We start from the raw sequence: 16,022 nt of genomic DNA on the forward strand, positions 1-16,022 counted from the left end.
GAAAAGAGGCCCCGTCGTCCTTGTGCAGTTTTTTTAGGATCAGGGTTGTCTTTTCCAGAAACCCAAGCTCCTCCTAGCAGATTTTCCCTCATAAATCATTGGCTTCAATCAGTTCACGTGCCTCTCCTAAACCAGCTACACACTGGCAAGACTAATGGGATTAGCATGATTGGTAGACTAATTGGATAGGCACATACTGGGAGACTGCCACCATGATACCTTTACCTGAGGAATATTTAGTTCAAATTTCTATAACATAAGCCTCCTTAAGTACATATTCTACAATTTATCAATCCAGAATATACTCTAATTTGAGTACATTGCGTATATTGAAGTTGCTAATTTTCTTTTTATAACCCAAACATTAAAAGCATCTAGTATTAAAAGTTTCTCTTCATAGAATCTATTTTATGGAGTCTATAAAAATGAAACTAAATTTTAGTACATAACCAAAAGCTGCAAAGAGTCTATAGCTTTATATATCTTCACTACAAGCTCTGGGACTTCTCAACCAATGCCACTTGTCAAATGTCAAGGCAAAGAAGAAGATAGGAAGGGCTGGAGAAATGATCATTCCTGTTTTAACTAAGGCCTTCAATCTCTCCATGCCCAAAGCATTTTTATCAGTCAAATTAATTATACTGCCGTAATGAAAACACCACTGGACAGGGATCTGGGGGATGCCCAGCTTTGTTACATGCAGATGTGGTCTCTCATGTCCAAGAAACTTTTCTCTATATGACCTTATGCTTAGAAGCAGGAGGTTCTGGACTGGGATATTTAATGCCTTTTTTAACTCTAAGAAAATATGATGGTGTCCTTTAATTTCTGCTATCTCTCCTTGGAAGGATTTGCTAATAAGGAGAGATCTCTTCAAAGCATATAAACAAGAGAGAACAAATACAGCTGAATAGGATTGGGCCTGATCATCTCCGAAATAATTGAATACAACCTCTCTGAGTGAACCCATGACCGAAAGCATTGTTATTTATATGATCTGGAAGAAATGTAGTGTCTGGCTCTCAAATACCTTTATCGATATGTATGTGGCGGGGGGAGGAACAGAAGAAAAGGGACCGTTTTTTAAAATGGGAAAACAAAAATAGGATAATATCGAAAACGCTGCACTTTTTCAATTCTTTTCAACTTATGAATCATTGCTATTTGATCATTTGATCTTCACTACAACCTAGTGATGAAGAAAAAAAAAATTATGGTCCTCATATATGGATGAAAAATATGAGATTCAGGGAGCCCAGAGCTTAAAGTAATATCGGCAGAGCCAGCAGTGGAGTTGGATCTTTTCAATAGAAAGTGTCTTTAGGGAATTCTAGCTATTTTTAAAACCATTTTAGTGCTCATATTTGTAAGATAATTTTAAGCTCTAGAACTTGTTAGATAAACAGCTTCTCATAAAGATTTGATTGGTTGGGATTCTCATTTATTCATTCAATAAATATTTATTGAGTACCTACCATGTTCCATGTATGCTTAATTATGTTTTCATATTGAAATATGTTTTGTTCATATATCCTAGATCTTCCCTCTAGTTTGAAAAGCCTTCTGGTTGGCTGAGATAGTTTGATCTTGAGTTTAAATCTCTTCTTGGAATTTAGAGTCAAGTGATTATTCTAACCTTTCTATTCTATATCTTTAAAACAGGAAACAGAATGACTGAAGAGCTCAGCCTTTGCCCCATCCATACTTAATGCCTTCTTGGCAGGATATCTAGTGAAGCTTTTCACAAAACTACCTGCATAGTCAGAGGCAGAAACAGTTTATGTTACATTAATGTCTTTCAAGTTGCTACACCTATTTAGCTATAAAATTTCCAGGGCAGATGAACCCTAGTTTTTTCAGCTACCTTAAGTACTACTAATCTTAGTCTTTCAATGTGTTAGTTTGCAAAGCAAATTTACCAATTTGTTTCATTATTATGAATCCATGTTCATGTCAGACACTTAAGTAGCAAAGGAAGTTTTAAGAGGGGTGATTTAACCCCTCTTGGTCCAAGAAAAAAATGCCCTGTTGAAGGATAGAAACAAGTCCTGGCAGGTAACAGTAAAACCAGTGTTTTCTCCATAGACCATGATGATACTTGTAATTAGTGTCACCTAAATCAAAATGATTAAAGTAAAATCATGTCCTTCCAGATGCTCAGCATACACTTCCTCACAATAAATTAAAGTCACCATTAAGAGTCTGAAATGCCTATAATTTGAACCATAGTTGCAAGAAAAGTCGCTCATTTGTGAATTTGTTAGACCATATGTTATTGTACCAGTGTGGGTTTTCTTTCCCAAGACCCCTGTTGCCACCTTTGGAGTAATTTTTAAAAGAATGACATTGACTTGTGTTCATAGCTACTCCATGACTAAGAGGTAGCAAGTTAAATAAGGAAAAAAAAAAAAAAAAAGCTGCTTTGGCAAATAACAGCTCTTAAAAATAAAATTAGTCCCACGTTTCACTTTTGAGCTGTGAAGAGTATACTATTTATTATAACCATCTCTCTTCCATCCTCCACCCCAACACCTCCCTCCCACATCAATAGCATTAAGATGTAGAGAGCTTGTAAAAAATGTTTTTAGGATAATTCTTAAACCACTGTTTAAAAAACAGTTTCCATTTCTTTTTACAAAATGAGCTACTTGCCAAGTAAACATATTTATTTAACTATCATCTGGTTTCTCTCAAGTTATCAAGTCTTTCTTCCAACAGAGAAATAGACAAATGGTGGTCAAACAACCAACGAAATAAGGGAGACAGGGCATCCGGATAATCCACAAAGAGAATAATTACTCTCTGAATTCCCAACTTGGATTGCACTTTTGACTAACTTTAAAGTGTTAAAGAAACTCATGAGTCTTTTTGGTGATTCCCTAAGAACTGTTACAGAAGGTTCTTCCATGGATGCCTCAATCATTTTAAGAACCTAGAAATTAAATTTCCTCTGGATAGGCCATCAAAGAGAAACAGCTTCCTAACCAGCTAGATCTACTAGATAAAAAAGGAAATTAGAACTACACGAATTCAAAATAAATTCAAAATTTTATACATTCAAGAATATTCTAATTATTTTTATCTAAGAAAGTGGTTTCTAGAAGTGAGATAATATATCTTTCATATCCCTTTAGTCTGGGATAACGGTGAAGAAAAGTGAGATTGGTTATTGAATATTTATTCTTGAAAGAAAATGACTCCATTTAAGATTTTGGAAAACTCTATGTCACTTATATCTTTCTAGGCATCTCTTCCAATTTTCACAATTTCTAAGCCATAGTCCAATAATCAATGATACTATTTTTAGAGACAAAAGGCTAATTTCTGTGGAGACAGAACTACGGACTTCATCTTGAATAAACTTTCCAAAGCTCTGATTCCCACATTAATATATATTGGAATTAGTTAAGAAATTTCTGGGGAAAAAAATGCCAGCACTTGAGCACAACATCAGGGGCAATTAAACTGACAATTTTGGGGCATGTAACCTGAACATCAGTACTGTGATTGTGATGTCCGGCCAAGGTTGAGAACCTCTGATTTGATCTAACCCATTACTTTACAAATAAGAATATGGACTTTCATAGAAATTAAGTGTTTTGTTCCAGATAAAATAGCCTACTTAATGTCAGAGTTAGGATTAACAGCTATGTCTGTCTGCCTACATGCAGGTGAGTTTTTATGCTGTGTACAACATCACCTAGAACGTTTAACATTGTTATTAACTCTTCGAGGTATAATTTACATACGATAAAGTGCACAGATTTTATTAAGCAGCTTGATGAGTTTTGTTTTATGATACATAACTATGTAACCGCCTCCCTAATCAAAATATAGAGCCCCGTCTACAGCCATGCCACCCTGAACAAGCTCAATCTCATCCGATCTTGGAAGCTAAGCAGGATCGGGCCTGGTTAGTACTTGGATGGGAGACCACCTAGGAAGACCAGGTGCTATAGGTGTAAAAAATAAAAAAATAAGGGATTGTAAGCTGACAAGGTCCTGCAAGGTCCTGTGAGGTCAACCAAGGGTTGCCTCATTGAAAAAAAAAAAAAGAAGCAACCCCACAAAGTTTTCTCATGCCCCTTTGCAGTCAATCCTACTCTACCTCCTTCCCCAGACAACTGCTAATCTGATTTCTATTGCTACAGATTAGTTTTGCTTGTCCTATATCTTTATATAAATGAGGAGAAAAAAGCCTCAGAATGTACTCTTTTGTCTGGCCTCTTTCCCTTAGCTAAATGTTTCAGAGATTCATCTACGCTGTTGCTTGAACCAGTATTTCTTCCTTTTTATTGCTAAGTAATATTCCACGGTATAAACAAATACCCATTTATCTGTTGATGGATATTTAAGTTGTTTTCAGTTTGGAGTTATGAATAAAACCACTATGAATATTCACATAAAATCTTTCTATGGATATATGTTCTCTTTTCTGGATAAATGCCTAAGAACAAATTTGCTGAGTCACATGGTAAGTTTATATTTAACTGTGTAGGAAATTGTCACGCTGTTTTCTAAAGTGATTGTACCATTTTATATTTCCACCAGAATCTCTGAGACTCCCAGTTGCTGTGCATTCTCACCAACATTTGTATTAGTTTTTCTATTGTTGCCATAACAAAATTCCACAAATTTAGAGGCTAAAACAATGCAAAGTTGTTATCTTCTAGTTGAGTAAGCCAGAATGCTGACACAGATCTCACTGGGCTAAAACCGAAGTGCTGGCAGGGCTGTTTTCCTTTCTGAAGGCTCTGGGGGAGTCCATGTCCCACTCACTCAGGTTCCTGGCAGAATTCAGTGACCTGAGATTGTAGGATCAAGATTCTCGTGTTCTTGCTGGCTGCAAATTGAGGACAGTTCTGTTTCTAGAGACCACTGCATTTCTTGGCTTGTAGCCATCTTCCTCTATCTTCAAAGCTAACGGCCACCAGTGAGTCAAATCCTTTTCCCATCTCATCTCTTTGACCCACTCTTCTGCCTTACTCTTTCACTTTTAAGAGTTATATAATTAGATCGAATCCATTCAAACAATCCAAGGTAATCTCCCTATTTCACTTATCTACCTTAATTCCATCTGCAACCTTAATTCCATTTGCCATGTGATGCAACATATTCACAGGTCCCAGAGATTAGAATGGGGACATCTTTGTGGGACCACATACTGGCTGACATACCACCACCCTAGATATTCATGCTATTGTTATTCCTTTTACGTCTATATCTGTTGTGAACTCCACCTGACAATGTATTAATTTTTCAAAAAATCAGTGTTCTTCACAAAAAGCTACACATCCTATGATTTTATTTATATGAGATGTTTAGAATGGGCAAATTCATAGACACAGTTTAGTGCTTTCCAGGGGCTGGATGGGCTAGTGGATGGCAGGGAGTGACTGCTAATTGTTACAGGATTTCTTTTTGAGATGATGGAATTTTCTGGGATTAGATAATGGCGATGATTTTACAACCTTGTGAATATATTAAAAATTACCATATTGTATGCTTTAAAAGGGTAAACTTTATGGTATGTGAACTATATCTCGACTGAAAAAAATAGAGGGAAAAAGCCACTTGTCTTTGAAGGAAATCACATGAAGAAAGAAAGCAGCTTTTTCACCAGTCAGTCGTTGACTAAGCCGTCTCCATGAGGAATTAGCCCAGCTGCCTTGCTTGTGGCACACTCCCATACTGAAGGCTACGGGAGCAGTTCCAAAAATAGAACTAGTAAAAAATCTCTGACTCAACATTAAACTAGAGATACAAGCCCAGTTCAAAAAGAGTCATGAAGTTAATATTTGAAGATAACTTTATTATCTTTAGTTTAAGTTTCTTTAAGTGAGATATATATATAACTTACAGGCCCCTTCATTCCTTGGCTTGTAGCTATCTTTTTCTATCTTCGAAGTCAGCAGCCACCAGTATATATGTTGCCATATATATGGTATATATCTATATATATCTATATATACACCATATATGGTAAAAGATACATGCAGTCAGTGTGTAAAATTTCACTAATCTCTGACACATAAGCTTAATGTCTTTTTACATTAATTTTTTTTTTCTTTCCCTATTGCGTTGACTAGAACCCCAGTAAAATGTTGAAGGGAAATGGTGATAGCCTACATCTTTGTCTTATTCTTGACTTTGAAAGCATTCAATATTTCACCATTAAGTATAATGCCAGTTATAAGTGTTTTTAATTTTTAGTCTACCAAATTAAGAAAACATCTTTCTATTCCTGGCTTGCTCTTTGTTTAGCTTTTAATTACCTTAATAATTTATTGATTATCATGTAAAAACTTGTCCATGGTGTCTCAGATAATAGTATCAAATTTAGTTATTCAATAAATAATGAGTAACTTTGATGAGGTAGGTTCTATTTTAGGTACTGGGACCAAAAAAAATAAATAACACACAGCCCTAGTCCTGTACTACCTCACAGTCAAAATGCTATGGGATCATTAAGAGAAAGAAACTGACTTTAGTAGAGAGGAATCAATGAAGGATTCAGAGAAAGTAATATTTGGGCCAAATTTTGCAGGCAGGGAAAAGTGAGTAAAGTACATTTTGGGTAGAAGTTACAGCTTGAAGATGTAAAAGAACATGGAGTAGGAGGTGACCGCATTACACCAATAGAAGCATCGAGGAAGGGTGGTGGAACACGAGGCCAGAAGGGAAGGTCAATGCAGACTATAAAGTAAATTATAAAATTTGATAATGGGTTTAGACTGGATCCTGTGGATGAAGAGGAGCCATCAAAGTATTTTGAAAGGTTATTCTGCTGACAGGTGGGGAAATAGAGGATAATGGAGATTAAAGCTGATAAACCAGTTAAGAAGCCAGTGATAAGGATCTGAAGTAGGGAAGATATGGGCAAGAGGAAAAGATAATATATAGTGAGCATTAGGAAGTAGAAACAGCTGAATTGATTGTTAAATTGGATGTAAAGTGAGGGAGAACAGGAATCAATGTTTCTTTCCTGGTTACCTGGGTAATTGTTAACATAAACAAAGATACAGGGAATTTAGAAGGGTGAAGATGCTGGGTTCAGTTGTGGATTTGCTGCTGAGGAAGGCCACCAAGTGGGATGTTTAGAAGAAAGGTGAAATGTTGGCCTCACACTCCCGATTAGGATCAGTCCTGGTGAAGTTGCTGATCCAGAAGCTAGATTATTAAAATAAATCTAGGATTGGAGCTAACATTTTGAGGGATTTACAGCAAGCTCTAGCTCTAGAAGGGCTGTCAGGCCCTATGATTTCCCCCATTTTGTAATCAGCATCAATTTACATGTGGCATGGCCATCTGAAGTTTCCAAGCCCTCCTAAGTCACTCTTTTCTGGGCTTTGGCCCTGAATTGTTTTCATCGCTGTCCCTTGGCCTTGAATTATTTTGACCTCTGACCCACCTATCCGGGCTTATATCTAACAGTAACCCAAATATGAAAGAACACCCTTGAGGTTTGATTTTGTTATCAATATAACCAAATAGAAACCTAAACACACACACACACACACACAGTGAATGACACACACACACACACACACACACAAACATGAATCATTACTGATTCCCAAATTCTTCCCAATGGGAGAATGAGTGGAAATAGGTATGTATTAGGCATGTAGGTATGTATGTGTGTGTTTAGTTGAAATGTAATAGGTATGTATGTGTGTGTTTAGTTGAAATATAATAACTAAAAGCAGGTTGGATACCTGGCTAATGATAGCTGGAGAAAGTAGGAATATTGTGTGGAAAGGGGAAGACTCACTAAGGTTTGGGATTAAAGGAGAAGGAAGGCTGTGGGGAGTGGGCAGTGAAGGTGAGTAGTAGGAGGGTGGTCATGCCAACAGCATAGCTATGATGTTAGGTTTTGTTGGACATAAAAATTTGCAAAGCACATCGAGGAAGAATTCTCAACATATAACCATGGACTGATGGAGCCCAATCGTTTATTCTCTCACAGGGGATTGTAGGAGGAAATCTGGAAATCCCTTTTTGCTTGGTGAGTAATCTCAGCCACAGCTGGCTAATGGTTCCTCTGTGATGTTGAACAATGTATGGGAATGTGGGTGTTTGGTGAGGTGGCCAAAGAACCTTCTACATGGTGAAAGGAAAATCATGACCTTTCCTTTCCAAAGCACTCTTCACCCAGCTAGTCTCCCCCAGATCAAACACAAACACCAGGATTCAAATAATGTACACGCATTTTTTACAAAAGGTCAGAAAGGTCTCCCTGAGCAATATTACCTAGGAACACCAGATTTTCTGTTTCCCTCCCACCACAAAAGGCTGTGCGTGGGAGGCATGTACAGACTTAGACCTTTAGGAGGAAGGGGTACTCTACATGGGTTATCCCTCTTTTCTAACCCTCTTCTACTCTCCCCAGTTTGTTGTCTTACAGGTCTTTCTTCTGGACCCTCAGTCTGGTGTTCACACCCACCCTTCAGAAATCTCTATGGCTCCTCACTGGAGTTTCCTCCTCTGTGTTCTTCCTGAGGCCATGAACCCAAACATCCCAGGCTTTGCAAACTCCAAAGGGAAAGGGGTTTGCTCTGGATTTATGTGTCAAAGAGATAGAAAGTGCCTTGATTCAATTTCCCTACCAGCAAGAATTGTGGCTGATTTCCTCTGCCCTAAGAAGCAAGCATATTCATCAAAGCAAGCATTCATTTGCACTCACCATATCCCCAATCCCACCCCAAAGACATCACAGACTAGTTGCATAGGAAGAAAGCATATTTCATGGGAAACCATAATGCTGACATCATCATGCTAAGGAGCATTTGGCCCATTCCATTATGAGAGTCACAACTTGAGTGTGAATGTCTCCATTTAATGTGAATGGCTCTTATTCCAATTAGATTCTTCTCTCGTGAAGGGAATAACAGGCATGCATGTGTTAGGTCTCTATTTTACACTAGCTGCCACTTACTGATATATAATTCACTTTGTACACATAGTCCTATGTAATCCTTACAGTGACCCAGCAAGGTTCATATCATTATTCCATAAAGAAACTGAGGCTCAGAGAGTTAGAAAATTGCCCAAGTTCTCATAGATGGTGAACAATGGAGCTGGTATTTGAGTCCAGATATATCTCCAAAGTCTATGATCTGTATTGTGCTACCTCTTAGCATGAGGTGAGCAGAGATGTAACCAAAGGAAATATCATGGGATTCTGGATTTTTAAATCAGATGCTCATGTGCTTGTTTGTTAGGGCAAAAATCAAAGTGGATTTTTTAATTTTTTCTCTCTTCCTCCTTAACTCCTTCCCTTCCTCCCTTCCTCCCTTTCTCTCCTCTTTCCTTCCTCCCTGCCTCCCTCCCTCCCTATCATCCTCCCCTTCCTTCTCCTGCGCTCCTCCCCTCCCTATCATCCTCCCCTTCCTTCCTTCCATCCCTTCATTCCTTCCTTCCTTCCTTCCTTCCTTCCTTCCTTCCTTCCTTCCTTCCTTCCTTCCTTCCTTCCTTCCTTCTTTCTTTCCTTCTTTCCTTCCTTCCTTCCTTCTTTCCTTCCTTTCATTTATTATAAAACACCAATAGTAATCACAGAAGAATCAGAAATAATAGAGTATAAAACTGCTTCAAATCAATGTCTGGGTAAAAAGCCATGATATAGTCTATTGTTTTATGATTCCATTTAGAGTGAACATTATATTTATAGCTTTTTCCCAGAATACACATTAAGGTAATATTGAACTTTTGGTAAAAATTACACCATACAGCTGTGTTGACAGCTTGTTTCCTGAACACAAATCTTTATCTACTACTTTCAGCTTTCAATATTTTCTCCAAAGAAGTAAGTTAGGACGTTAAAAGTTTCAGGAAAGAAACATAAAACAGATGGGACCAGATTTTTGTGGGAGTTATAGCCATATTGAATTTAATGGAAACCTAGCAAGAGGGAGACCTGAGCGGGAAACCCATTAAGCATGCATAGAGAATGTCAAGGGTGTACAACATCTGGCTTACAACTGTAGGTTGTCCTTAAAGTTGGGTGTTCTTTAAGATACAGTAAGAGATTGTTATAGGCTCTTCCTATGATATAGGGCAAATATTTCCAGCCATTGAAAAGTACTGATATTTTGTGAGTTTAGTGTTTATTCCTTTCACTTCCCACTTTGGGCAAGAGAAAGGCCTGGAGATCTGGCCAAGGGCAAGGACCTAACACCCATGGTTAAAGCATTGGTTGTGCTATGGTTATAGTCTTGGAGCAAAGGGAAAGTAAATTTAGAAGGCTGAACTGGATTGATCTCAGAGAGCAAGAGCCCACTAAAGTTTGATAGATCTACAAGAGGCTTGGTCAAAGTAGAGGTTACTGGTTCGGGAAGCTGAAGATGGAGGCAGTGCTTGGCAGATAGAAGGACTCTTTTTTGTAGTGTCTGCTGATAAACAAGAAGAAAGATACGGGGTCGGGCGGGGGGGGTGGCGCCTGCAGTTAGCGCAAGACGATACCAGCAGCAGCACACATCCATAGACAACTTAACCAACGAACCCTTTTCTTTCCTGTTTATTCAACCCCTCCCTCTCAACTGGACTGTTCCTGTCAATATTTAAATATCATCTGGCTTCTCCTGTGTAATAAAAAGAAAAGAAGCCCCATTCAATGATGCCTTCCTTCTCATCCACCAAGCCTCCTTTTTCTCTTCACAATGAAATTTGTCAAAACTCTGTATCCGCTTTCTCCATTTCTTCACATTCCACTAATTCCTCTTAAGACCGTTGTTTGGCCTTTGTTCCTTCTCTGTAACAAAAGAACTCTTTCTATAGTTATCTGTGACCATCATATTGCTAAATCCAGCAAACAATTTCCAGTTCTCATCTTATTCTATGCTCAGCAGCATTAACTTGCCCCTCCGCCCCTGATCCCTCCCTCCATCCAAAAACGCCCTCCTCCCCTTCTCCACTCTTCATGCTTTCCTTCTACCTCTCTGGCTGCTCTTATTCAGCCTCTTTGTCGGTTCTCCTCGTCTAAGCACTAAATGTTGGAGGATGTTAGAGCTCTGTTTCAGGCCCTCTTTTTCCACTGAGTACTCTCTTGCCAAGCCATCTCACTCATTCTCATCACCTGAATTACCAGTGCTGATGTCAGACCTCTCTTTTGAGCTCTAGAGCTGTATCTAATTGCTTATGTAATCTCTTCTCTTGGATATAAGGACCTCAAGCGCAATATGTATAAGCCCGAATTCATTATCTTTTCTTTCCCATGTGGTTTTCTCCAATGTCATCTCTCAGTAAATGGTATGACTATTCACCCAGTTGCTGAGAAAGCTATGCGGAAGGCATTTTTGAACCTTCCTTTTTCCTCACCCTACATACTCAATTCGCTGACAAGTAACATAGATTTTTATGTCTTAAATGTGGACTAAACACTTTCATTTCCATTCTCCTTTATCTACGATCAACATCCCAATCCAAACTACCATGATTTCTCACCCTGGATCACTGTAATAGCATCTAAAACGCACTTTTACTAATCCTCCATCTCAAGTCTATGTGTCTTCTCAAAAATCAAATCTGAACACATTCCTACCTTCCTACTTTCATGCACGGTGAAAGCCATGCAAAAGCCCTTACTTTGTTTTTGGGTTAAAGAGCAACATTCTTAAAATACTGTAAAGCCATCCACAATCTGTCCCGTACCTACCTGCGCCAGTTCTAGCTTCGCTCTTCCCACTGCACTTCAATCTTTAGCACATGGCATTCTTTCTCTTTCTCAATCCCTGCATGTTCTCTTTTTCCCCAAGTCTTAGGACATATATTTCCTTTTATTTTGGAACATTCTCCAATCGCCCTTCACTTGTCCACAGCAGACTCTTGCAGAAGACCAGTATGCCCTTGCAATTTGTACTTTGAAGAACTAAAACGCTAGCCCTCTCTCTGAGATAAGTCTGTTGTGCTGAGTGAGCCCCAAGTAGACACGCATGCCTTTGATAATACTCAGGCCATTTTCATTCCTCTGATAAGTTACCAAACCAAAATTAAAAAACATAAAGCATCATAAAACAATAAAACTTCCTAAGATTTTTAATAATGTCTCTCTATTTAACAGACTATTGCAAATTAACCAAGATTTAAATGGTGTCGTTCTTAACTAGATAACTAGAAAGTTTTAAATAAGAACTAGTTTTTCAGAGATTTGAAATAATTCTATATTTTCCAGCAACATTTGCAACAAACATTATTGTTATTGCTTTTCTTTAGCATACACTTTAAAATGATGCTGACCAGAAGTAGGTAAAACAAAACCCTCAGCCTCTGGCCCTCTTGATACCAGACAAGTTGAAATAATAGGTCTTGGTTCTAACAAAAGGCTTGAAGCAGGCAAGGAGAGCGAGTTAATGAGATCTTGTAATCTGATCCACGGCCCGTCAGAGACAGCTGTTCTCACAGCCCTAATGAACCCTCCACCTTTACAGATCACGAACTGGCAGAATCCGACCCTCATGGGTGCAGGCAAGTCCTGACACTGGAAATGGTTTTGCTGGTGTAAATAACAGGGATCTGTTATCATGAGATTACCTGTCTCTAAATGCCTATTTATCTTCATTACGTTGCTTTTTGGAGGAGAGAGGAGGTGAGTGTTACTGTCTAAGATGATGCGTTAGGAGAAGATAAAGGCATCTCTGACGGAAGGTGAAACCTGCTTTAACTCAATAGATTTGTTCCCCAGCCAAATGGAGTCCATAATGCTGATTCCTAGTGTTGAGCTCCCTTTAATACTATAAGTAAGTGTCTGGCAAAATAATGCCAGGAAGAATTCAAAATTGGGATTGCAACATCATTGTTTGTACAAGAGTGTAAAATGGTAGCTTTAATCTGGTAGTTTCCATCCGGTAATTTTCCCTCCCTCCCTTCCTTCTTTCCTTCCTTCTTTTCTTCCTTTTCTTCCTTCCATCCATTCACCAAATATGTGAGTAACTATGCCAGCACTACTCTAGGCATGGGCTATAGTGTGGTGGAAAAAATAGACACTATCACTGCCCTGATGGATATTTGATTCAATGGGGCAGACAGAGGGCAAAATAAACAGTAAAATAAGCATGCGATTAAAAATGTGATAAATGCTAACAAGTGGAAGAAAAAGGTACCATGACAGAGAGTAACAGGAAGAACCTACCTCAGTGAGAGTGATGGCTTTTAAACTCACATGTGAAGAATTAAAAGTAGCCAGCTGTGAAAAGAAGGAAATATAGTGGGGCTAGCCAATCGATTTCATGTTTTTACCTTGATTTTAATATGAAATGTAAATATAAATGCGTACAATTATGAAATACTCTTTTAATCATAATCAAACAATTCCAAAATATATAAAGAAAAAAGTGACTGTTTTTTGCCTCTTTTTACAAAACTTCCATTCTCTGGAAGGACGCATGGTTAACAGGTTGGATATGTTTGAATCATTCTTACCTGATCACTTTCCATCTGTGGAAGAATACAAATTGTAAAGCTTTCTCTTTAAAAAGAATGAGCAGACTGACCCTAAGTAACAAATGCAGCATACTAATGTCAGAACATCTTTGCAATATCTTAATATGCTTTCAATTGCATGATAATTTGCATCTGTGAATAATCAGGGGATATAAAGTTCTGTACAATCTGCATTCTGATAACCACATTTCCAGATCTTTCAAAAACTTAATTGAAATAAAGTTTATAACTATTATCTTTCTGACAATCACTAGAGCTAGTAAAAATTGTTTTACTGCTTATTTTGGCAGCTCAAATCTCAGTTCTGGGTCATTCAAGTTGCCTTTGCTTTTGCTCATATTTGATTGATTTTGCAATAGTGGTGAATACAGAAATTAAAAAAGCCCCCAAAGTGGACATACAAGCCATATCACATTACTAAATGATAACAAACAGATGACATTCAGAATATCTAATCGATAGCACTCTGTATTTCACTAGATCAAAAATACACTTCAAAACAGCCTGGATTCATTTTAAAAGTATAGTAAAAAAAAAAAAAAGTCAATTACAGGCTTACTATATATCCCATGAGGAGAAATAAATCCAAATTTCTAAAATAGAGAATGCTGAGCTAGCTCGGCTCCATGTGATATGTGAAGTATCTCAGGACCAAGAGTTATTTATTTCCTAACATGGAGTGCTACACATAGTAAACCTGAATTACGAGGAGTTGTGGGCCTCAGGGGAGGCCCAACCACAGGGAAAGGAAAGTCATAATTCAGAGACATATGTCCTTACCCCCTCAAGAAAAAGTACCCCAAATGTTAGACTTATTTTAACTAAAGGATTATGAAATAAAGCACATATGTAGAAAAGTGATGAAATCTAAACACGTGTTTAATAAGTGTCACCTGTGTGACTATGAACCAGTTACAGAAATCAAACATTACCAATACCCCCAAAACTCCCATGTACCCCTTCCAAGTCTCAATCCCCTTCCTTCCCTCAACGATTACCACTTTCTTGACTTTTCTGGTTGTTGCCCTCTTCGCATTTCTTAATACTTTTGCCACCTGATTGCACATATCTAAACACTCGAGGGTAATAATGCCTGCTTTTGAGTTTTATATAACTCATACCGTACATGTTCTTTTGAGCTTCACTTCTATCATTTGACATCATGCAGTTGCTCGTGGCTAAGATTCATTTCTTTTCATGGCTGTATGATATTCCATTATACACTATACCACAGTTTATTTATCCTTTCTGTTATTGATGGGGATATAGGTAGTATCTATATTTGGGAAATATGTTGCTAAATGAACATTCTTGTACATGTTTCCTGGTGCATCTGTGCAAAAGAGTATATATATACACACTAAGGGGTAGGATTGCTGGATCACAGGTTATACATACATTTAATGTAACTAGATAATGTCAAACTAATTGTGTCAATTTATACTTCCACAGGGAGTATATGAGAGTCGTCATCACTTCATATCATCATCTATATTTACTATTACCAGACTTAATTTTTGTCAATTCGGTGGAGGAGTATAGTATTACAAGATTAACTTCTATTATCTTTCTTAGGAATCACATGTAATATTAATTAAATCTATTTTTTAGGAAAAAAACCCCAAAGCAATAGAAAAAAAGAAAACACAGAAAAGAAAAACATAAATATTTTATTGGCATAAGAGTAAACATTAGATTAAATAAGGCAGTGTGGCAATCAGTGTATTTCTCTTTCAACTGAACTCATTATTCTAGCCTATAATTTAAGACTAAAGCAATAATAGAAATGGTATGCCTGACACCTTATAATTGTGCCCATCCTAAAAAAAATAGTTAAATTGGATAAGATAAATAAATGAATAGTCTGCCAAGACAAGTGTTAAATGTGATCTCCTCATTTATGCGGATTTGTTTCTTAATTCTTTATTGTTTCCCATTGATCTGTTTATTCCTTTCATGATTCCACACTGTTTTAACCACTAGAGTTTTATGAGTGTCTTGCTTTCTAGTAGGATATTGACATTTGTCTTAGGTTCTGTTAAAATTAGAGTCATTTTTCCTTTCTGGACAATATTGCACTTTGCTTCTTTTCAAAAACATAGTGAAGTGGAAATTATACAATATTAAGACACAGACACTGATCAGAGAATATCCACTTTCCCTTTATGTCTCATCAAGTAGAATGCCAGGTGATATACCCATATTTTACTAGTTCTGCCTCCAACTCTCTGCTGAGTATGAGATTCATCTACAGTCTGACTTTGACTTACTCTGAGCCCTGGAACTGGCATTGCTCTCCCATGGTGAGGTGGACCACAAAAGGTATGGCTGCAGATATGACTTTGTTATTGAATTACAGGGAGTTTTCTCACCTATGAGTATGTATGTATCTTCATTTATTCAAAAATTCTTGTTTCCTGAGATGTCTTGAAAATTTCTTGCAGATATGTTCTCAGGTATTTTGTAATTTTTTGTGTGTGTAATTTTATAAGCAAAGTCTTTTTTCTATTACATATTTATTTCTAATTTCTGCTATGTTGTTATAACAGCCCAAATAGACTAAGATACATATATAGAGAGAAAAA

General features: G+C 37.5%; 1 long non-coding RNA gene and 1 pseudogene across 1 annotated transcript in view; both read left to right on the forward strand.

Moving 5' to 3' along the window:
* The window catches only part of LOC120615043 (uncharacterized), a 173,264-nt gene extending 157,499 nt beyond the window's left edge, over positions 1–15,765 (forward strand). Inside the window, exons 3-4 of the long non-coding RNA XR_005656183.1 lie at positions 7,970–8,008; positions 15,616–15,765. This is a non-coding gene — a long non-coding RNA (uncharacterized LOC120615043). The remainder of the gene's footprint in view (positions 1–7,969; positions 8,009–15,615) is intronic.
* Positions 3,844–3,962, forward strand: LOC120615332 (uncharacterized; annotated as a pseudogene).
* Positions 15,766–16,022: the final 257 nt, after the last annotated feature.

Source organism: Pteropus medius, unplaced genomic scaffold (genome assembly GCF_902729225.1).
Source record: "Pteropus medius unplaced genomic scaffold, Ma_sr-lr_union100, whole genome shotgun sequence".
Lineage (NCBI taxonomy): Eukaryota > Metazoa > Chordata > Mammalia > Chiroptera > Pteropodidae > Pteropus > Pteropus medius.